General features: G+C 43.2%; 1 long non-coding RNA gene across 1 annotated transcript; it reads left to right on the top strand.

Annotated features, from left to right (window-relative positions):
• Positions 1–2,727: 2,727 nt before the first annotated feature.
• Positions 2,728–20,967, top strand: LOC120105592. Its single transcript, XR_005507944.1, has 3 exons — positions 2,728–2,826; positions 4,087–4,088; positions 20,954–20,967. It is a non-coding gene; the product is annotated as an uncharacterized LOC120105592 (long non-coding RNA).
• The last annotated feature ends 1,405 nt before the right edge of the window (positions 20,968–22,372 follow it).

Genomic DNA, 22,372 nt, shown 5'->3' with positions numbered 1-22,372 from the left:
TCCACTCATGTGTTTCCTTGAATATCATTTGTGGTACTTCTTGTATTAACCTAAGGAAGATTCCACCTATACTTGATTAGAAAACTATCTGTGGTATCAAATTAGAAAACTTCTTGAAATCACATTCGATGTGTTCTGCTCTGAAATTATCTTAATTGGCTCTGATCTATGCTCATTAATCTGATTCTAATATTATTGCCTTGAGTTTTATGATTCATATCCTTGCAATAATTTGACATGCAAATCAGAGTACAATAAGAAAATGAAATATTTGAGTATTCTTATCTTTGTGCTTAATGTTTCACTATCTTTTTGATGTTGTCAAAAAGGGGGAGAAATATCTAAGTATATGCTCATAATGCTTTGTGTTTTGCATTGAACACCAACTCAGCTTAAATTGAAATATGTTGATTGTGTTAAGCTGATTAAATCTAAAGCATTATCATGAAGTATGTTTTTATCATTGAAATATGTTTTCTACTTCATGCAACTTAGCTATGTATTACTTCTAGAACACAATATATTTTATATTGCATATACTCCAAGTTTTGTCATCATCAAAAAGGGGGAGACTGATGACCCAAAGATTGATTTAAAGATTGATTTTGATGATCACAAAATCTTGAAGTATAATTACTAATGTTTGTGTTGCAAGAAGAAAGATATTTATTTTGCTAGAAACATAACAAGTTGGAAGAACACAAGAAGGCCTCCAAAGCTCTCAAGAAAAGTTGGAAGAAAGCTACAATTTATTGGCCCAAGTCTCAAGTTCAAAGGATTCAATTTAGAAGAGCAAGTTTTAAGAAAAATTCAAAGGAAAGGCACTCGAGTCGACTCCTACAGTTCCGAGTCGACTCCAAGGAGCAACAGACAGCCGGACAGAAAGATTCATCTCAGAACCTGTCAACGAGTCGACTCCTGAAGAGCGCGAGTCGACTCCGATGCTTGCCGAGTCGACTCCAGGGTAGTACGAGTCGCCTCCAGGGAGTCACAGACAGAAAGACAGAGAAGTTATTTTGGACCCTGAGAGCCGAGTCGACTCCAGTGGAACGCGAGTCGACTCCGATGGTTGGCAAGTCGACTCCAAAGAAAGTGAGAGTCGACTCTCAGAGGAACACAAGGAAAAAGTCAGAGAACATTTTTCGGACTCTGAGATTCGAGTCGACTCACGCAATACGCGAGTCGACTCCTAGACACCGCGACCCCAAAGAAGACAGAAGACCAATCTGCTGTGTCTGAGAGCCGAGTCGACTCCCGCAAAATCCGAGTCGACTCCGAGGCAGCGCAACCCCAAAGACAGAAGATGGTATTTTCGTCTCTGAGAGGCGAGTCGACTCCAAGACAGTTCGAGTCGACTCCAAGGCAGCGCGACCCCAAAATACAGAGGATCAGTTTTTGGGCTCTGAGAGCCGAGTCGACTCCAAGAGAATCCGAATCGACTCGAGGAAGAAAATCAGAAAGTATGTCCTCTGAATTCATGGGATGAGCCGACTCCGAAGATGCCAAGTCAGCTCCAGATGTTGGCGAGTCGACTCCGGGTTAAGACGAGTCGACTCCCAGTCGAGGATGCACAATAATTCAAATTTGGAACAGTGGCCGAGTCGTCTCCAGTAAAGCACGAGTCGACTCCTGCAACAGACGAGTCGACTCCTGATCGCGCGAGTCGACTCCGATCCCAACGGTAACATTGTCAGGAAGTGCAGACTATGTCCAACGGCTCTATTTTTGTCTCTAACGGATATATTCTTGTTTCCACGCCATCTAAAGCTATAAAAACAAGAAGAGAGCTAGGGGAGAATTGATGGAAGTGGGAAAGAACATTTAGAGAAGAGATCTCAAAGAGATTACAAGGAAAATCTCCCATAAGCACAAAAGGGCCATTCAAAGTAAAATAGAGAGAAGAAGAGCATCCAAGTGAATCCCAAAGCTTCCTCTTCATCCGTGTGCTGCCTCAGTGATCCTCTACTTCGTGCCAAATCAGAAGAGGGTCAAGTAAAGAAGAAGCCGAGCTCCTTCATCTTCAAAACTCGGTTGAGGGCTTCTCTTTACACTATTTTGTTTATATTGTTATATTTGCTTGTTTAAGAAGCTTTGATTTGTTTTAAACTTTGTTTTTAATATCTTGTAACTTGATTCAATCAAGGGATTGAATCAAGGGGTTAAGGTTTGTTGGTGAGCCAAAGAAAAAACCAACGGTGAGAGGTTTGTTGGTGAGCCTAGGTTAAAACCAACGGTGTAAGGGTTTGATTGTGATCCCGAAAAAACAATCGGGGTGGTTCTAGTCGGTGAGCCTGGGAAAACCGACCGAGTTCGTTGTGCGCTCGTAAAACAACAAGTTGGGTTGTGAGCTTGTAAAACAACCGGCTGTAATCTGTAGGATTATAGTGAAATTCCCAAGAGGTCTTGGGGAGTGGATGTAGGTGCTGGGATGCACCGAACCACTATATGTTTGTTGTGTTTGTAATGCCTCTTGTCATTGTCTAACTAACACACTTACTTACTTAGATAGATTGCTTGCTTAACTGTTATCCGCGCATCCTTTAGTTGCAAGCATATTCAATCAAGTCACATTCTATACATCAAACTGTTGCTAAGTTTGACTTTCACTGTGCATCCATACAACTTAGCATAATTAATCAAAAACTTTCAGAAGTAGGTTAAAAGTTTTAAAAGACCCAATTCACCCCCCCCCCTCTTGGGTTGTATCTACTGGGCAACATCCCTGATTCAAAATATTTGCCCAATGGATACAATCCGCTCATGGTAAGACTTCATATGGGTTCGATGTACTCTTATCTTCAACGAATGGTCCAGCATTCAATGATGGTCGTAGTTGTTCTGCTTTTGTGGTGAGGCATGTTTATAGGGGGCAATAGTGTAGTGGACTAGATGGCCTTTTTTGTGGCGGATCATTCGGAAGGACTCCCATGGACTCCGCAGGCTCATATATTTAGTATATTTAGAGATGGCCTCAATACTTTTCTAATTAAAGTTGAATCTCTGCCACAATCATCTCCAGCTGATTCTATAGATCCTCTAGCTAATTCAGCCAATACTTTTCTAATTGAAGCTGAATCTTTGCCACAATCATCTCCAACTGATTCTTTGGATCCTCCAGCTAATTTAGCCAATAATTTTCTAATTTAAGCTGAATCCACTACAAGAAAAAGGAGCTTTGGCGACGCTTTTTGAGGCTTTTACCGACGCTTATAAGCGTCGGTAATTTTCTTCCCGACGCTTTTCAAAGCGTCACCAAAGCGTCGGCTATGTCGGAGTGGAAAAAAATTGCTGACGCGTTTGAAAAGCGTCGCTAAAGGTTATTTTTAGCGACGCTTTTAAGCATCGCTAAAATTCCTCAACCAGTTCAATTAGCGACGCTTTAAAGCGTCGTCATAAATTTTTTTTACAGAAAAAAAAATATAAAAATACCCAAGAAAACCGCCGCCGAAGCCATTGCCGTTGCCGCCGTCGCCTCCTCATGATCCCCGCCATCTCCGCCTCTGCCGCTTCTGGATTGTCCGCCGCTTTTGGTTCCATTCGAATCTGGGGTGTTCCCAGTTGGGCTTCAAGATTTCCAGGGCAGGGCCGGTGTATCATTAGGCTATCCGCAGAGAAGCCTCAGCGGCCGCAAGGGGCCGGGTCCCAGCCAGTCCTCCATGGTTCTCAATGTCGAGCCTCTCATGGCTTTCGGGCCTCCTGACGAGCTCTCGTGCGTGACAGGCGATAACAGATCGTGCAGGGGAAGAGTCGAGATGAACAGCAAGTGCCCGCCTGTGAAGAAAAGCAGCGGCTGCAAAACTCACAAGAAGCCGAATGTAGTGATCCGATGTCATTCTAGATCATCATGTACCAAAAGATTATATCAACCTCATGAAACCATTAATTAATTAACCAATTGATTTTCATCGATCGTGGGAATTAATAAACATTCGTCGATTGATTCCACCCTTTTTTTTTCTCTGAGAGAGAGAAGAATTAATTCTACAGAATTTGACCTACTGATGGATATGTGTGGGATCTTCATGTAGATTGTTAGTGAAATTGGTGGAGCAGTATGGACTGAGGAAGTGGTCGCACATTGCTCAGATGTTGCGTGGGAGGATAGGAAAGCAGTGCAGAGAACGATGGCACAACCATTTGAGGCCTAACATCAAGGTTCAACTTCTTCCTCTGAAAAATTTGAGACTTTTCTTCCCATCTCTTCCCCGCCCTGTTGTTGCTGCTGCTGCTTCTCCCACTTCAACTTCGACTTCGACTTCCTACAGAGAGAGAGAGAGAGAGAGAGAGAGGCGATGGGTACCTTGGCGGGGGAGAAGGAGGAGGGATCGGGGGCTTGGGTGGCCTGAGAAGGCATGAAGCCGACGCCGAACAAGAGGGAGGAAGCTCCATCGAACTCCATCGACGCCGGAGAAGAGGGATCGGGGGCCTGGGTGGCCGCTCTCTCTCTCTCTCTCTTGCTTCTTGGAAGGAATCTAATCAAGAATCGGGAGGGGGTTAGAGATTTGTAAGGGAGGGGGTTTGAGGGATTGGGAGAGGGGAGGGGATTTGTAGAGAGGAGGGGGGAGGGGGCGAGCGGCGGAGAGAGAAGGGGAGGGGAGGGGGGATAATGGCCTCCGATGACGCTTTCTAAAGCGTCGTTGGGGGGAAAAAAATAAAAAAAAAGGGATTGTTGCTTCCGCCGACGCTTAAAAGCGTCGGCCCAAGCTATGGGTTGCGACGACGCTTATAAGCGTCGGCGGAAGCCAGACTTCCTAAAAAATTACCGACGCTTCTACTTAGCGTCGGCAGACAAAAGTCGGGAAAGATAGTTTTTCTTGTAGTGATCTCCGCCACAATCATCTCTAGCTAATTCTCCAGATCCTCCAGCCAATTCAGCCAATACTTTTCTAATCGAAGCTGGATCTCTGCCAGAATCATCTCTAGCTGATTCTTTGAATCTTCCTGCTAAATCAGCCAATACTTTTCTAATTTAACCTGAATCTCTGCCACAATCATCTCTAGCTGATTCTTTGGAGTGAGGCATGTTTACAGGGGGCAATAGTGCTGTGGACTGGATGACCACTTTTGTGGCGGATTATTCGAAAGGGCTCCCATAGACTCCAGAGGCTCATATATTCAGTATATCTAGGGATATTTTATTTTTTGACTTTTAGAGCTGTATTCATACCAACCCTGTATAATAGGCTGGCAAAAAAAAAATCTAAAATAGAGAAGCAATACCATCAAAAGTAATTATATTCTGCACCCGATCTACCAGCTTGGCTATAGATCAGATCAATATTAACCCACCACGTGTCCATGGAATAAAAAATAAACCCTATCGAAGGATTGGAATGGTTAGGTTGTATGTTCTGCACGAAAGAATGCTCGTTCTTCTTTCACAATATCGAGTGTTGGATCTGAAAGCACTCCGAACTCCTTTATTTCATTCATCAGCCTATACAGATCTCAAAGCGATCATTGCATGATTCAATGGTGGATTCGACACCGGAGCCCTAGCTTCTTCCTCGGCCCCGGGCACCATTCCAAGCTCATTGCATTCCTCAAAGAAAGACCACTCTTTCGCCCGCCGCCGCCGCCTGCACCATGGACGAAGGCGCAGTCATTCGCTTTATTCCATCTTGCTTTCGGTCATCCCCTCTGGAGGGGCGAGAGGAGCATGCAATGTCTCCACCCATGCCCCATAGCCTCTCTCGAAGGAAGAATACAGTAACCCCCTCTCCTCCGCCCTCCCCAACCTTCTTATAAATGCCCTCACCCTCCCCCAGGCTTCCCTTTGTAGCAGCAGATTTGCTTCTTGGTCCTCCCCATCGTCATGGCCATCTCCCTCCTTGCTTTCACCGCATTCCTCCTCCTCGTCCTCGATCTCGAGGAGGGCTACGTCTTCCCCACCGCCGCGGCCCCCGAGGGCATCCGTCGGTCGTCGAGTTTCCCAATGTCAATGATTCCAACAGTTATTGGGTGCATGAGTGCTATGTTAAACTCGATCATTGACTTTTTCCCCTTTTTTCTTAATTTCTTTGAGAATATGCTATTTAGCATCGGTTTGTGTGCTTGTAAACTTCAATCTTTTATTTTTTTTTGTCAATTGTGTTAGAGATAATATTGAATCTCTGCCACAATCATCTCCAGCTTCGGATCCTCTAGCTAATTCAGCCAGTACTTTTCTAATTTAAGCTGAATCTCTGCCACAATCATCTCCAGCTGATTCTCCATATCATCCAGCCAATTTAGCCGATACCTTCCTAATTAAAGCTAGATCTCTGCCATAATCATCTCTAGCTGATTCTTTGAATCCTCCAGTTAATTCAGCCAATACTTTCTTAATTAAGCTGAATCTCTACCGCAATCATCTCCAGCTGATTCTTCGGATCCTCCAGCTAATTCAGCCAATACTTTCCTAATTTAAGCTGATCTCACACGATTACAGATGATAGTTTTGTACAGCCTAGGACACTTGTTATTTTTTCTTGAAACCTTGTTTTCTATACTTAACACATGTACAGTACATCTATATTAATGCAAAACATCAAAGGCCTAGTATGTTTTTGTACCACCTGTTATCTTTCATAGTATTAGAGTCTTGCAAATATTAGGTTTTGCCATTAATGTTCCTATGGCGCACTCTGATGCTATTTCCTCTCAACAACTTAATCTGCCTACTTTGAATGTGAAATTGTCTAGCCCTAATGAGTACCTTGGTTGGGTGGCTACGTTCCTGCCACTACTTCGAAGCTATGATCTCATTGGCTTCGTTGATGGATCGAAACCAGCACTTGTGCAATTTGTTAATGATGCTGCAAAGATTGCTGGTATTATTAATACAGAATATGCCAAATGGTATAAATTGGATCAAACTCTACTTACCTTCATACTGTCTACTCTAGAACCATCACTTCTCTCTTCTATGTATGGATTGAATACTTTCCAAGTAACCTGAGAATCAATCACAACAAGATTTGCTTCCCAATCTTGATCCAGAATCACTCACCTCAAGAAGCAATTGCAGACTCTACAACAAGGTAACCTCCGTTGCTGTTATGAGTATCTAACTCAGGCTAAGCTCTCTGCAGATCAACTCTCGACTGTGGGATAGCCAATCTTAGATGCTGATCTTATCTCCTATGTCACAAATGGCCTCAATCCTCACTTTGTTGAATTTATTACTGCTCTGACAATCTCTGTGTGACACCAGGCTATGAGTTTCACTGATTTCCATTAAGAATTATTCAATTATGAGATGATGCTTGTGTTAGCACATCTCCTAATTCTAGGAGACTTGATGTGGCCCACTTGATCAAGCTTATCCCACATCAAGATAAACCTCGTTTAAATGGTGATTAAATCCAATAAAGAAAGATGTTATATGGAGTTTATCTTAACTGGTAGTTTCTGTGATGGATGAAAACTAATTAGAGATAAACCTTAAAAATAAAGATCTATGTTCCTAACCTAGCACTATAAATGTGTATCCATCGCTTAAGGTACTTAAGTCCTGCGGTTGGAAGCTCCAAATCTTCTATTTCTCCTGCAGATCTCTTCTTCTTCTTATGGGCGAAGGTTAGTAAAAATTTGTTTACTTTATGAAATCTTCTGCTGCGCATAGTTTTTCTTATATTGTGGCATCAAAGCCTATCTTTGGCTCATGTTGTTTAGCATCAATGGAGAATTTATATTATTTAAGCATGTGGAAATAGTTTTGTTTGGGCGACGCGGGACTAAACCCATCTTACTCCATCTTCCTCCTCGTTTTCTACTCCTAAAATTCCCCTTACCAACAGATCTGGCCATGAATCATTCTTTGATTTCTTGGCTAGATCTGATTCATGATGGATGAGAGAACGAAGGGGAAGAAGAGGAAGAACAGCAAGGGAGGCTTCCCGCCGCTGGACGGCCGCCCTATGCCGTGCGACGGAAGTGAGTCCAGGCGGCTCGCACGCCTCCGCCGCGGGCGGACGTCGCTGCCCAAAGGGCTTCCTCATTGCGATGCCGCCTCCATCACGGGTCGAAGCGGCTGAATCAGGCCTCCCTCGCCAGCCATGGCCGCCGCCGCCCACGGCTGCCATGGCCGACGGCGGAAGGGGAAATGGGAGAGAAAGCCACGGCCGCCGCCGAGGCGCCGTGGCCTCCTCTCCCGGTGGCCGGAAAGGCCACTGGCCGGGCGCGGCAATGAATCTCCGCCGGGCCGCGCCACCATAAAAAAACAAAAACAAAAAAGGAGATGAAGGGGGTCTTCTTCCCACCGTGTCTTCTTCCCGTCGGAGGGAGCAGCGCGGCGCCGCGCGCTCACGCCGGCGGCCACTCGTGGGAGGCCTCTCCGGCCGCATGGGAGGAGGAGGGAGGAGGCGGCCGCCGCCGCCGGTTTGGCTCCCTCTTCTTCTCCCTCTTTGGATCGGTTGGGGAAGAAGATGAAGGAGAAGAGGTTTCGGGTTCGGGCTTGAAACCCGAAACCCGAAACCCGAAACCCAAATCCGTTTGGCTGAAAAAAGGGAAGTTTTACAGTTAACCCCCTTCAGTATGTTAATTCAGAAAACGGTGCTTCCGAAATTTATACTTAATCCCCAGGGGAAATCAAAATTACATAAAGGTTCTTGAATATGTTTAAGAGACCCCTGACATATGTTATTTCACAAAAGGGTGATACATGCATAAGACAAAGATGATGATTAAATTTTTGCATATTTGTGGTGACGAGCCAAAGCATCTTATAAATTTTTGAATGCTTTAATTTAGTCAATGGTGAACAAAGTCACACAGCACGTTTTAAAGTGTCCAAGAGGCTCTTCAAGGCAAAGATGCACGAAGGGCAGTCTGTCCATGATCACTGTTTGACTATGATCAAGGATCTAGAGGAGCTTGAGAAGCTCGGCATGACCATGCACAAAGAATTGCAAGTGGATTTGATCCTGCAATCCCTTCCAGATTCATTTGGGCAGTTTATAGTAAACTACCATATGAATAAAATTGATTGCACCAAGATCGAATTGTTAAATATGTTGGTAACTGCTGAAGGGGCCTTGAAAGGTTCAAGGGGCACTGTTCTCGCTGCAGAGTTGGCTGCTACTTTCAAGAGAAAGTCTACTTGGAAGAAGAAAAAGTCCGTGAAGAAGCAGAAGAGCGAGAAAAAGCCAAAGAAAGAACTTGAAGAGAAAAAGGCTGATGACAAAGAAAAATGTTTCCACTGCAACGTCGACGGTCATTGGAAGAGAAACTGTCCTTTATATCTCGAGAGCCTGAAGAACAAAAAGGGAGACACACCTTCAGAAGGTATATTAGACCTGCTCGTTATTAAAACTAATGTCACAGTTTCTTCTACTTCCAATTGGGTTATTGATTCTGGTTCTAGTACTCACTTGTGCACTACTATGCAGGATCTAAAGAAAAGTAAAAGGCTAGTGGAAGGTGCAGTAACCCTTTGGGTTGGCAACGGCGCAAAAGTTACTATTGTAGCTGTGGGCACCTATCCTCTACGACTATCGTCTGGATTTAGTTTGATACTTAAAGACTGTTATTATGTACCTGCTGCTAGCAGAAATTTGATTTCTGTTTCATGTTTAGCACAGGATGATCATATTTTTACTTTGATAAAGACTACTGTTCCATTTATTTTAGAAATAAATTGGTTGTACGTGGTTTCATGATTGACAATCTTTATCACTTACATATGGATATATCTGTGAATATATCTGAGCAAGTAGTGAGTGCCATAGGATCCAAAAGATCCAGAGATGAGATCAACCGAAAGTATTTGTGGTATCTCAGACTTGTCCATATTGGAGAAGATAGAATAAACAAATTGGAGAAAGATGGGCATCTTGGCTCATTGACTTCCGAGTCATATCCAGTTTGTGAATCCTGACTTCAAGAAAAAATGGTCAGATTATCCTTTGTAGGACATGGAGAGAGGACCACTGAGATACTTTTTCTGGTTCATACTGATGTGTGTGGCCCATTCAATGTGCAAGCCAGAGATTGTTATTTATACTTCATTACCTTTTCTAATGAATTTTCACGATATGGGTATGTGTATCTTATGAGACACAAATTTGAAGCTTTTGAAAAGTTCAAGGAGTTCAGAAATGAAGTAGAAAAATAAACTGGAAAACCTCTTAAGGCTCTTCGATCAGATCGAGGAGGGAAATACTTTAGTGAAAAATTTTGTGACTATCTCAACGAGAATGGCATAGTCTCATAATGGACCCCTCCTGGTACACTACAACTCAGCGAGGTGTCGGAGAGGAGGAATCAGACTGTTGAGTGATTGTTGTTTTCCTATTTGATTTTGATGAGCCCAAAATACTTGAGTATATTTCATATTATGCTAACAAATTCAAGTAAGTGTTTCAGGGAATATATTGTTAAATGTGTTAGAATGCCATAGAAAATGGTTCAAGAATTTTAAGTCTAGTTTTTACAATGTTTAGAACCATTTTAGTCTTTGCTCTGCACTTGAGTGGACTCCAAGGATTTTCGAGTCGACTCTGACACAAAGGCTGCTATCTAGCACGCCCTCAAGGTGACTCCCAGCTTGGGCAAGTCGACTCTTGATAGATGTTGGCACAAGTGTGGCGCATCCAAAGCAAGAAAATGCAAGAAATTGCAGTGAAAATAATAGAGGGGTCGACTCATGCTGATCTGGGGTCGACCCCTGAAGAGCTGGGGCTGACCCCTAAAAAGCTGGGGCCGACCATTTAAGAGCTAGGGTTGACCCCTGAAGAGCTGGGGTCAACCCCTGAAATCAGACAGAAAAACAGCTCTCTGAAATGCCTGAGAGAGTCGACTCCAAGTGAGTAGGGGTCGACTCGTGCTGTTAAGGGGTCGAATCCATGAGTCGACCACAGGTCGGGGCCGGTGATATAGAGAGAGCGGAGTCGACTCGAGTTGTGCCAGAGTCGACTCCATGCGTGCAACAGATTTAAGTAGGGACAAGAATTGGTCTCCTACTTGCTTAAGGCTTAGGTATTTTGAGTCTTAAGGTGGCTAAATATTATTTGGGCTAGGTTTAGGCTCAAGGGAGAGAGAGCATGCAAGTCATGGATGTACATGGGCTTGGGTTAAGTGCTTTCTCATGTGGTTTAGCTTAGGGAAGTTTTGGGGTTTGGGTAATGTTTGACCAGATATATATACACTCTTGTAATTTATGTTTAGGTGGAATGAAATCATTGGAAACTCTTTCTCCCTGAAACCTGAATCTCGTTTCTCTCTTCCTCTCACGCCATCATCCCTAAGAATTCTAGGGCACGCCACCATTGTTGAAGAAGAGCCAAATTCCGCTTAGCTCTTCTTCTCCTTCACCATTCAATCAAGGTCCAACGCCTCTTGCAGTATAGCGGATGCCCTAGGTGCCGTGGTTTGAGGCGCACGTATCCCACAATTGGTATCAGAGCCATTGGTTGCTATTCGGTGGAGAAAAATCAAAATCTGTGGTAAACCTTCAAAACAGAATTTTCTGCGTTCATTAAATTTCTGTTTGGTGTTATGGCTTCGAGAAATCTCAAAGCAGATTTTAAGAAGTTCGATGGCAAGGAAAACTTCACCCTATGGCAGCAAAGGGTGAAGGATTTGCTGGTACAACAAAAGATATATAAGGTCTTGGTTAGAGAAAGACCGAAAATGATCAGTTTGGAAGATTGGAAGGAGTTAGAGGAGATAGCGTTTAGCACCATTAGAATATGCCTGACTAATCATGTACTACCTGAGATTTGCTCAGAGACCACGGCCAAAGGGCTATGGGAGAGGTTAGAAAACACTTACATGGGCAAGAGCATGACAAATAAATTGTGGTTGAAGAAACAATTGTATAGTTTGCGGATGCCAGAGGGAGGATATCTGATTTCTCATATTCAGAAGTTCAATCAAGTTTGCTCGAAAGTCATGAGCCTTGATGTGAAGATTGAGGAAGAAGATAGGACCCTTCTGCTACTGTGTTCTCTCCCAGGATCATATGATGGGCTGATCACGACTCTGGTGTATGGGAAGGAAACTCTGAATTATGAAGAGGTGATTAGTATTCTTCGGTCTAATGAGTAAAGAGAGAAGATTTGCAAGGGAAGTTCTAACTTAGAGGTTCTTGCTGTTAATGAGAGGCAAGGGAGGCCTCAGAAAAGGGTTAGAGAGAAGTCCAAGGGTAGTTCTAAGTCTCGGGGTAAGCAAAAGGCTTGGAAGCGCTACAAGTGTCATCAGATTGGACACATAAGGAGAAATTGTCCTTTGCTGAAATCTGAGAAGGAAAAGAATTCTTCTAAGGTTTGGCCAGTTAAGGTGGTGCTCTTACATCTGAAGATAGTGGAGATGATATCCTAGTTATTTCAGATGGTCACATGAAGGAAAATAGTCGGTGGACATTGGATTCAGCATATTCGCATCACTACACTTCACATCGGGAGTGGTTCGATACCTATGAGAAAACCAATGGAGAAAGTGTGAGTTTAGGTGATGATCATCCTTGCAAGGTTGCTGGGGTAAGCACCATTAAGGTGAGGATGTATGATAGAGTCATCAGAATATTGACCAATGTGAAATATGTCCCGAAGTTGAAGAAAAATCTGATTTCATTGGACTACTTGGAGAAACACGGGTATGCTTTTGGTAGCCAACCGGATAGTGGCTGTTTGAGGATCACCAAAGGGGCCTTGGTAGTGATGAAGGGCAGAAGGATAGCCAATAATCTCTATGAGATGGAAGGCTCAGTGGTGACGGATAGTGCAGAGGTGTTGGCGGCAGCACAGGAGAAGCAATTGGTATACAAATTGTGGCACTATCGGATGGGTCACAAGAGCGACAGGGGGCTCACGGAACTTGGTAAGAGAGGTTGATTCCAGTAGTTGAAAAGGAAGGGAATGACATATGTGAGTCTTGCATTTATGGAAAACAGCATAGGGTAAAGTTTGCCAACAATTTCAAGCGGGGTGAAGGCATTCTGTAGCTAGTTCACTCGGATATTTGGGGACCGGCGCCTGTTTCAGCTAGAGGTGGAGCAATATATTTTCTGACAATTATTGATGACTTCTCTAGGAAGGTATGGGTCTATATGATTAGAAAAAAATTAGAGGTGTTTGCCCGGTTTAAATTTTGGAGGGCTGAAGTTGAAAAGAAAATTGGGCAGCCAGGTCTGACAATGGCGGGAAGTACACAAGCTCTGAGTTCAAAAGGTACTGTGAGGAGAATGGGATCAAACGCCATTTCACAGTGAGGATGAATCCCCAACGGAACGGTATATCCGAGAAGATGAACCGTACATTGACAGAGAAGGCCTGGAGTTTGAGGCTGCAGACATCACTTTCCAAAACTTTTTGGGATGATGCAAAAACTTTCTCTTATTTTCTTGTTAACAGGTCCCCCAATAGAAAGCTTGATGGAGGAATTCTAGAGGAGATCTGGAGTGGAAAGAAGGTGGAGCTTGGCCACCTAAAGGTATTCGGTTGCCTGGCCTATGCATTAGTAGAGGCAACCGAAAGAAACAAACTTGATCCGAAATTGCAGAAGATGGTCTTCATTGGATATCCACAAGGGGTCAAGGGTTATTTGCTGTGGGATCCTCATTCATAGAAGTGTACCATCAGTAGAAATGTGATCTTTGATGAGGAGAGCATTCTAAAGAAGTCAGGATTTACAGATGAGGCTGAAAAGACTGTACAGGGTAGCAGTGGACAACACTCACTAGCAGGTGATATTCCTTCAAATTTTACCTCGAAACGTGTTTCTTTTGAGATGGAATTTGGTAGGCATGTTCCCACACGTGTGAAGGACCAGCTAGGAGAGCCATCAGTCTAGGAAGAGGTGCAAGTAGAGCCATAGAGTTCCTGTTTGAGGGACCTTGTCAGGAGAATTTCACCACATAAGCTGAAGCACATCATATACAAACCTGTTCGGTATGGCATTGATGAGACTATATCCTATGCCCTCATCACTTCTAATGGAGATCCAGAGACATTTGAAGAGGCCATGGAGAGCTCAGAAAGGGAATCATGGATTCAAGCCATGATGGAAGAGATGCAGTCTCTTAAGAAGAACATGACATGGCAGCTTGTGGATCAACCGGGAGGTGCTTGGGCCATTGGTTCTAAATAGGTCTTCACAAAGAAAGAGGTGCCTTCAGAGCAAGATGGAGTTAGGTACAAGGCAAGGCTTGTTGCAAAGAGGTACTCATAGAGAGAGGGAGTGGACTATACAGAGGTATTCTCTCCAGTAGTGCGGATGCTTCAATTTGGATATTGCTGTCTTTGGTAGCAAAGTATGATATGGAATTGGAGCAGATGGATGTGAAGACGTCATTCTTACATGGGAGCCTCGAGGAGAGAATATACATGCAGCAACCAGCTAGTTTCAGGCAGCCAGGGTTGGAAGAAAAGGTGTGTCTACTGAAGAGATCTATCTATGGTTTGAAGCAGTCACCCTGACAGTGGTACAAGAGGTTTGATACCTTTGTTCTTAGCCTTGGATTTTCCAGATGTGAGCATTATAATTGTGTCTATGTGAAGGATGTGGATGAGGAGAATGCTCTATATTTTCTTCTATATGCGGATGATATGCTCATTGCCAGCAAGAGTATCAAGCAGTGAATGAGCTGAAATCAGCATTGTCCGCTGAATTTGAGATGAAGGATTTGGGTCCTTCCAAAAAAATTCTTAAAATGGAGATTAGCAGAGATAGAAGCAACGGTGTCCTTCATTTGTCATTGGGAGGATAATTCAGAAGGTCTTGATGAGGTTTGGGATGGATAAAGCCAAATCGGTTGGAACACCGCTTGCAAGCCACATGTCTCTTTCGAAGTTGCAGTGCCCACAGACAGATGAAGAGAAAGAGTACATGGATAGAGTTTCATATGCTAGTGTCGTGGGCAGTGTGATGTAAACTATGGTGTGTTGTAGGCTAGACATAGCACATGCGGTGAGTCAGATGAGCAGGTACATCTTAAACCCGGGGAAGGAGCACTGACAGGCACTGAAGTGGATATTTTGATATCTACAAGGCACTTAGAGCCTTGGTCTGACTTTTGAGCAGCAAGATAGACATGGGAGGAACTCCAATGCCTCAAAGAAGTTCTTAGGTCCATTGGAAGGGTATGTGAATGCAAATTTTGCAGGTGATCTGGATACGAGAAGGTCTACTACATGTTATAGGTTCAGCATGTTTAGTGGATCGATTTTGTGGAGATCGACCCTTCAACCTATCACAGCCGTGTCCACCACAGAGGCCGAGTACATAGGGATTACAGAGGCTGCCAAGGAGGCTCTTTGGTTGAAGAGACTCATTTAGGAGATGGGGGTGAAGAAGAGTACAGTGGTGCTGCACAACGACAGTCAAAGTACTCTGCAATTGGTTCAGAATCCAGTCTATCATGCTCGCACAAAGCATATAAACGTGAGGTACCATGGGATCAGAGAGTTAGTGGAGGATGGTGAAGTGATGCTGGTGAAATTTCATACAAAGAAGAATCAGTCGGATGCACTAACGAAGACTCTTCCACGGGAAAATTTTCTCTCTTGTGTGGAGCTGATGGGATTGTCGGACCAGGTGGAGCTTGCAGAGGCTTTGAAGCACCAAGGTGGAGATTGTTGGCACAAGTGTGGCGCATCCAAAGCAAAAAAAATGTAAGAAACTGCAGTAAAAATAGCAGATAGGTCGACTCGTGCTGATCTGGGGTCGACCTCTGGAGAGCTGGGGTTGACCCCTGAAATCAGACAGAAAAATAGTTCTCTGAAAAGCCTGAGAGAGTTGACTCCAGTTGAGCAGGGGTCGACTCGTGCTGTTAAGGGGTCGACTCATGGATTGCAGGAGTTGACCAATCCATGAGTCGACCCCAAGTCAGGGCCAGTGATACAGAGAGAGCAGGAGTTGATTGGAGCTGTGCAAGAGTCGACTCCAGGCCTACGACAGATTTAAGTAGGAACGGGAATTGGTCTCCTACTTGCTTAAGGCTTAGGTATTTTGAGTCTTAAGGTGGCTAAACTTTATTTGGGCTAGGTTTAGGCTCAAGGAAGAGAAAGCATGCAAGTCATGGGTGTACATGGGCTTGGGTTGAGTGCTTGCTCATGTGGTTTAGCCTAGGAGAGTTTTTGGGTTTGGGTCATGTTTGACCACATATATATACACTGTTGTAATTTGTGTATGTATGAAATGAAATCATTGGAAACTCTTTCTCCCTGAAACCCTAATCTCGTTCCTCTCTTCCTCTCACGCCATCATCCCTAAGAATTCTAGGGCATGCTGCCATCGTTGAAGAAGAGCCAAATTCCACTTGGCTCTTGTTCTCCTTCACCATTCAATAAAGGTCCAACGCCTCTTGCAGTATAGGGGACGCCCTAGGTGCTGTGGTTTGAGGTGCATGTATCCCACAATGATAGGATCTTTACAATTCTTTATTATAGAATTACATTAATCACGTTTAAATTTTAATCTTTCCTTTTGAATTCATAATTTTCTGAGTTTGTGAAATTAGAATTTTTTGAATTCTACGTTCCTTGGGACGTTAATGTAATGAACGACCCCGCGCGTGTATCTTCACTATGATCGTCGCAACACGTGCGGAGGTAACCCGACAGTGGTATCAGAGTCACGGTTTTAGGATTTAGATTAACATTAATAGGTTTGATTAGGATTATATTAGATCTAAATTTTAATATTTATGCTTGCTGAATTTTTTGCGTGTTGAAATTTCAGATTTATTTTAATTACAATGAGATTGCAATAAAATTATGTCTTGCATGATCAGAGTTTTAGTTGGTAGCATCTTTAAATTAAAATTTTTGGATTTGAATTATATGCATGAGATGCATGTGATATGACCCAATCATAGATTCATGATTATCAAAGTTTATTTTTGAGCATAAGCATAAACAAAAATAACCTCAAAGCTGGGGTCAACTCGAGTATCCTTGGAGTCGACTCGAGATCTGGGGAGTCAACTCTTTCAGCAAATCCAGAAGACTTGGAGTGGGAATTCTAAAGGAAACGGTGAGGAGTTGGCTGGAACCTAAATAAAAATCTAAAGAGATAGGTCATTTATATAAGATGTAAACCTAGATAAATATATCATTTACATAAGATGTAAACACATAACATATGAAAAGAGTTTCATATTCGCATAAGATGGGAACAAGGGATAAATGATTTGTCATTTACATAAGATGTAAACCATAATTGAGACCTAAATAAAATTAAATCTCCTCTTTCAGTCGTAGTGAAAGATACTTTGAGCTAACCCATTATTGATTAATTGATCAGTTGGTGTCTAAAAAAGTATTAAAGGTGGTTACTTAATTAGGATCGTGCTCGCACGGGGAGCCTTCCACCTACTTACATGGCCAATTGGGTTAATTATCTTTTATGGATGGCTTAATGTTGAAATCATTAGTCCAAAAACTTAATATTAAGTCTAGCGGTCTTCCACCATAGTAGAGCTGCTAAAGTCTTTTCGGCGTAATTTGTCTTGGCTGGATACAGTGGGCAAGTTGCATCGGGGGACCAGACCTCTCTATTAGCATGAGATGCTGTGGGGGTAAAGGTGGGGTTGGGCGCCAATAACTGTTAGGTGAGGACCCAATGATGACTTTACTTCTGCAGGAAATATGGTGGGTCCGACTTAACTAAGAAACGAGACTAATAACTATTAGATGAGGTCCTTATGACTTGGAGACCAAGTTGGCTACAACTTGCTTGAGAAGCATTGTACAAAGAGTTGTACACTCATCGTTTATGTGTCGCCAATAATTGTTAGGTGAGGTGGCATGTAGATTGGTAGGACCGTAGCATCCCACTTGAAACCTAGAGTCGCAAGTTTCCATTTCTCTACTAGAGGAGTGTAAGAGATTCGAGGAAATAGTGGGAGGTATTTATTTTAAAAATTTCTAAAATAAATAAAAATTTAAGTACAAAATTCTAATTAGAATCTTTACTCTCTGCAGATAAAATGTCAGCCTCTAATCTCTTGATCCGTATCCTTGAGAACAACCGATTGATCGGACCTAATTATAAAGATTGGCACCGCAACTTAAAATTATTTTAAGTTGTGAGAAATTAGAGTATGTGCTGGACTATGACACCCCGTGTTACCAGCCCGTCTGATTGCTAAACAATGTGAGATGCATGCTAAGTGGATAGACGATGACAATAAAGTTAGGTGCTACATAATAGCATTCATGTCTAATGAACTACAATGCCAGAATGAGAATATGAAGACTGTCAGGGACATATTGAATCACCTGCAAGAGTTGTATGGTGAATAGAGTCGTACAGCTCGATTTGAAGTGTCCAAGAGGCTCTTCAAGGCCAAGATGCGCGAAGGGCAGTCTGTCCATGATCATGCTATGACCATGATAAAAGACTTGAAGGAGCTTGAGAAGCTCGGTATGACCATACACAAGGAATTGTAAACAGATTTGATCCTACAGTCCCTTCTTGCTTCATATGTGTTGCCCAAGGAGACAACCCAAGAGGGAGAGTGAATTAGATTTTAATTAGTTATTGATCAATCAAAAGTAAAGTGAGTGATTAACTAAATCTATTGCAAGTGGATTAGTTATATCACTAGATGCAATGAACGAAGAGAGAGAAAGAGACAAAGAACAATACAAATACAGAGAGGTTTATAGTGGTTCGGAGCCAACACTTGCTCCTGCGTCCACTTCCCAAGTCGCACTTGGGAATTTACTACAATCCTTAGGATTACAACCGGTTGTTTTGCAAACTCACAACCAAACTTGTTGTTTTTACGAGATCACAACGAACTCGGTTGGTTTTTGCAGGCTCACTGACTAGAACCAAACGATTGTTTTTCCGGAGTGACGATCAAATCCAATTGGTTTTCTTCGGTTCACCAACCACAATCTTACACCGTTGGTTTTATCTTTGGCTCACTAACAAACCTTACAACCCTTGATTCAATCCCCTGATTAAATCAAGTGCAAAAAGGAAGAGTTTAAAGTTCACAAGTAAAGCTTCTGAAAAGCAAATATTAAACTTTATAAACAAGATTGAGTTAGAAGCCCTCAAACAGATTTGATATAAGAAAGTGGGGCTTCTCGATTTCTGAGTCTTCTCTTGAATGAGTCGGAGGTTGGAGAACAGTCAGTAGAGCTTTGAATGCGAAGGAACCCTTTTTGGTTTGAGTTGAATGCCCTTTTTTCCTTCTCTTGCTTGGATTCACTCTTAAGATGCTCTTGGTGGTTGAAAAACTTTAATGTTCAAATAGAATAACTCTCTTATTGTCTGCTACTGTTCACTCTAGCTATTTAAGTGATTTCCTTCAAAAAATAACCGTTAGAGAGGAGATTAGAGCCGTTCTGACCCGTTGGGATCGGAGTCGGCTCGCGCGATCTGGAGTCGACTCGCGCTTTATTGGAGACGACTCGCCCACTGTTTCAGATTTGAATTAAAGTGCATGCCTCGTCCTGGGGTCGACTCGGACCAAACTGGAGTCGACTCGCCAACAGCTGGAGACAACTTGGGCACTTAGGGGTCGGTTCGTTCTCAGGGTTCCAGAAACCCAACTTTCTATTTTTCTTCCTCGAGTCGACTCGGGTTTACTTGGAGTCGACTCGGCTATCTTGAGAAACGACTCGAGATCTTCGGAAGACATCTCGCTCTCAGAGACCGAAAAATTGATTCTCTGTCTTTTGAACTGATTTGCCTCGGAGTCGACTCGGGCCTTGATGGAGTCGACTCGGGCCTTGATAGAGTCGACTCAGCTAATTGGGGGTCAACTCTGGAACACTTGAAGTCGACTCGTTCACAGGATCTCCGAAACTGATTCTCTGTCTTTTTGTCTGTTTCCCTTTGGAGTCGACTCGGAACTATCTGGTGTCGACTCGTCAAGCATCGGAGTCGACTCGCAACCTTTTGAAGTCGACTCACTAACAGGGTCTAAAATCCATCGTTCTGTCTTTCTGTCTGTTCTCAGTCGGAGTCGACTCGGAGAGTCCAGGAGTCGACACGAGCTTGTGCCAGAAACTTCAAGTGTCCCAAAGTTGACTCGTAAAGTTCAGGAGTCGACTTGTGATGCAGACTTTGGTTCAAATAGAGTTTAATACTTAACCAAAATACTCTGAACCAAAGCTCAAGACACTTAGATAGAAATTCATAAAGATTTACCTGAAACACTAGATTGAATTCATTAGAGCAACATAAGGCATACTCAAATGCTTTGAGCTCATCAAAATCAGTTAGGGAATATCCAATCACTCCACAATCTCCCTCTTTTTGATGATGACAAAATATTGAGTATTTGTAAAGTGAATTACTCATTCAAGGAATTATTCAAGGTAAAGTTTTGAAATAAATTCAAATGTCTAATCATTTAGTGTATCCAAAATTGAAAGGTATGAGTTAGTAAACTCTGAAATTAAAGCTCCCCCTTTCATTTGGAATTATATAAGTCTTCAAATCATATAATCAATTGTTTGGCTTATATGTCTTTAATGAATTTGCTTTCTTAGAATTTCAGATTCTTCCTCTCAACATGTGCATTCAATTTTGTTTGAACTTTGCTCAAGTTTTTTGAATTTTCTTTTAATGTTTTAAACTTGAACTTAAGTTCTTAATTATAGAAGGAAAAATCTTTGTTCTTGAATATAATCCAACTAATCTCCGAATATCCCTTGAATAAACTCTGAAGATTACTCCTTGAGGAGCCCCAATGGAGGAATAATGAATCTCGAGGTATCGAATCCACTAAGAGCAAATCACATTTTGCTTAAATATTTTCTTGTTTAGTGATTCCCTTTACATACAATATATCATATTTCCTTCCCCTTTTTGTCATCGTATCAAAAAGGTGAAGTATCAAGGAGTCAAAACATACAAGAGCATAGGAAATGAGACAAAAGGATATGCTTTTCATTCACTAAAAATTTGAATACATAAGTGATGTTCAGAAAGTACATCTACAATAAAGAGATACATAGTGTTGAAAAAAGATAAAATACATATAATCAACACAAAATACACTATGCAGCAAATACAAAGTTATCCTCTAGGGGAGGAAGGACGAGGGCGAGCACTCCTCTACGCAGTACGTCGTCCACGCTGATCCGGCTGAGTAGAAGATGACGGTCGAGATGATGATGGTCGTGCCTGAGTGGCAAATGAAGTCGAGCTCGACCTCGAAGATGAAGGCTGGGACGGATCAGGTGAGGAGGCTCTGGCCAGAGGAGCAGAAGGCTTGGGAGGAGATGGCTGAGGTGCTGGCGCGCCCACACTAAAACGGATCTCCAATCCAAGTAGGAGATTCTCCATTGCATCGGTCAACGTATCGAACTTTGACCGCTGCAGCTCATAAAAAGTCGCCAGCTGAGAGCAAATTTTAGCTGTGGAAGCTCCATCCTCCCCTTTAGAATTGCGGCCTCCTTTGCAAACTCGGAGATGTCGAGTTGCTCAGGTTGCCCCAGTCCTGACACACGGGCGAGGATGCTCTCGAAACGCTCAGTGATGCTCTCCTGATGTCTGAGTTGGCTCCTCTCAAGTGACTTGACACTCTCCTCAAGAGCGTCAATTCTGTGATGCATCCTCTCAAAAGCAGGCTCACACTAGGCGGTCATCTCACTAGCAATCCTCCCTACCAAAGAATCGATCAGCTCAGTACTCAGCTGTGGTACGGAAGGACCCGAGGTGGAGGAGGGATGATCAGAGGGAGTAGATGGTGGCACAGTGGATGAAGGGCCAGCAGTGGATGGGAAGGTGGAAGGATCTGCGGAGGTATCCGGATCATGATCAAAAGTGGGAGAGTGAGGAGCAACGGGGTCAGATGGTATGGCAGAAGAATTTTTCCTAACCGATGTACCCTCAACTTTATGGAATCCCATTCGGTGGAGAGTCCTCTCGTTCATATAGTCAGTGTAACGAAGTGAACGAGAGGGTTCCCCCTCAGGGATAGGGACCTCAAACTCCCAAAATATCAGAGTGAAGAGCATGCCATATAGAAGACTCAATCTTGGTTTTTCTAGGGGATCACAAATATGATTGTAAATGAGTTTAGGAAAGTTAAGAGGGACGTCATGTAGGATGTGGAACATGATAGCAAGGTTTCTCTCAGAAATAAAATCAAACCTACCCGTTTTAGGGAGGAAGGTGCGAGAAATGATGCTAAGTAGGAGGCGTATCTCAGCAGAGAGCTGATTTGCGAAGACCTTCTCAATAGGGGACGGGGGTACTCTCCCTAGAATGGTCGTAAGGGCCTCGAATCTATCAGAGAGGTGAGTGGGAGCTATACCCTCACGAGAGAGGTGGAGGACTCGGGCAATGAGATCCTCTGAGATGCAAATAGAGACATTGGCTACCCTCCCTTGAAGACCGCCGCCATCCCGTGTGATGGTGCCATAAAATTTCCGGACTAACCCAGGGTATGTGGGAAGATCAACAGAACAAAAGAAATCTA

The sequence above is a fragment of the Phoenix dactylifera genome, unplaced genomic scaffold, assembly GCF_009389715.1.
Source record: "Phoenix dactylifera cultivar Barhee BC4 unplaced genomic scaffold, palm_55x_up_171113_PBpolish2nd_filt_p 000316F, whole genome shotgun sequence".
Lineage (NCBI taxonomy): Eukaryota > Viridiplantae > Streptophyta > Magnoliopsida > Arecales > Arecaceae > Phoenix > Phoenix dactylifera.
Note: the sequence above shows the minus strand (reverse complement) of the source record. Positions and strands in the feature narration are given on the sequence as shown.